This window comes from Carlito syrichta, unplaced genomic scaffold, assembly GCF_000164805.1.
Source record: "Carlito syrichta isolate Samal-C Ts95f unplaced genomic scaffold, Tarsius_syrichta-2.0.1 Scaffold287682, whole genome shotgun sequence".
Lineage (NCBI taxonomy): Eukaryota > Metazoa > Chordata > Mammalia > Primates > Tarsiidae > Carlito > Carlito syrichta.
The window spans coordinates 12,514-14,281 of NW_007231778.1; the positions used below are offsets into that span (position 1 = coordinate 12,514).

Sequence of the window (1,768 nt, forward strand, 5' to 3'; positions counted from 1 at the left end):
GTTTGAACATTTCTAGCCACAGGATACTCACTATCTTAGTGGGGTAGCTAGTTCACCAGAGCTGGACAGTTCTAATCCCTGGCAAACATTTTATTGAGCTGAAACCTGTCTTCAAGGAACTTTTGCCCTCTGGTCCTTGTTCTCTACACTGTAGCTGATTTCCTTGCCCTACCTCTTCTTTAACTTGGGAAGCACTATATGTTATACAGACAATGTGGGCAGGAGTTGGTTTGTCCATACATGACAGACTTTCTCCCTACCCCCAAGCAAAAGTAGCATAAATACAGTTTAGAATCTGGAGGAAGCAGTATAGGGTAAGTAGAGGACTCTGCCCCATCAAGTCCCTAGGACCTCAGTACCCTTCCACATTTCTATTCTGCCATCCTGAAAGTATAGTCCATATCTTTATGGTCTAAGCTGGTGCTCTAGTCATCGCATCTATGTTTCTAGTGGTAGGATGGGTATAGGTGGGGTGAGTAGAAAGCTAGTTGTAAGAAATGTCCTTGAAGTTGCCCTTTGAAACTTCTACTTATATCTTATTGGTCAGAACTTGGTCATATGATCACACTCTAGTTGCAAAGAAGTCTGGGAAATTTTTCTTTATCTGGTCTTTATCTCCCAGGAAGCACTTTATAAATGTATACTTCCTTTCTTAGAAAGGTTCCTCCATGTTCCTTTTTTTTTTTTGATTTAATAAAGTCTTATTTTTCTAAATGTAAAGTTGGTTGGACCTGTTCATGCATCTTCACCAGCAGCTGAGGCACCTCCACCCTTGGTATTTCTGGTGTAAATTACTTGAGCTCTGTCCTCTGAAACCAGTTTGATAAGACCTTTACTAAGGAGCTCCAGAAGGATTGCCCTAGCTAGAGCACAGCGAATCTTCAGTCTCTCAGAAACCATAACTGGAATTATAAGCTTATAATTGGGAACTTCCTTACAGAGTTTGTCATATGTAGCTTTGTGAAACAAGACTAGGTTATTAAGCTTGTCCCAAACTTTGCCTTTTGGACAACTTCTTCTTTTTAACCTTGCCCTCAGATTTGTTCACAGGGTCTTTGTCTTTCTTGGCCGAATTTCCGGCATCTTTCTTCTTCCTGTGGTCCTTGGGTGGCATTGCGAAGCTTGGAGAGCAGAAGATACCACTGCAGCCTCGCTAAGATGTTGGACCAAAAAAATTCTTCGAGAAGGGTATTGCTTGGGTCAGAAGAAGAGAGCTGCTCAAATTCAACATATCACAAGACAGGTGAGTGTTCATCTAAAACTTCTATGACTATGAACAAAGAAGACAGCAAACACTCTAGCAGGAGAGTCAAGTTTTTGGCTTAACAAAGGCTGATATAATCTGGATGTTGTCCCCTTCAAATCTTATGTTGATGTGTGATCCCTAATGTTGAAGCACCTAGTGGGAGGTGCTTGGGTCATGGGAGCTGATCCCTTATGAATGGGTTGGTGCTGTTCTTGCGGTAATAAGTTCTATTCATAGCTCTATTCATTCACGAGAGAGCTGGTGTTTAAAGGAGCCTGGTACCTCCCTTCTCTCTCTTGCTCCCGCTCTCACTCTTGCCATGTGACATACCTGCTCCCCTTGCCTTCTGCCATGAGTCAAAGCTCCTTGAGACCTCACCAGAAGTCAAGCAAATGCCAGGGCTATGCAGACTATAAACCAAAATAAACCTCTTTTCTTTACAAATTACCCAGCCTCAGGTATCCCTCTATAACAATGTAGAAGGATGAGTACACAGGCCAAGCAATGTGTGAGACCAGCACT

General features: G+C 42.5%; 1 pseudogene; it reads right to left on the reverse strand.

Annotated features, from left to right (window-relative positions):
• Positions 1-735: 735 nt before the first annotated feature.
• LOC103254951 lies at positions 736-1,114 on the reverse strand (annotated as a pseudogene).
• Between the last annotated feature and the right edge of the window lie 654 nt (positions 1,115-1,768).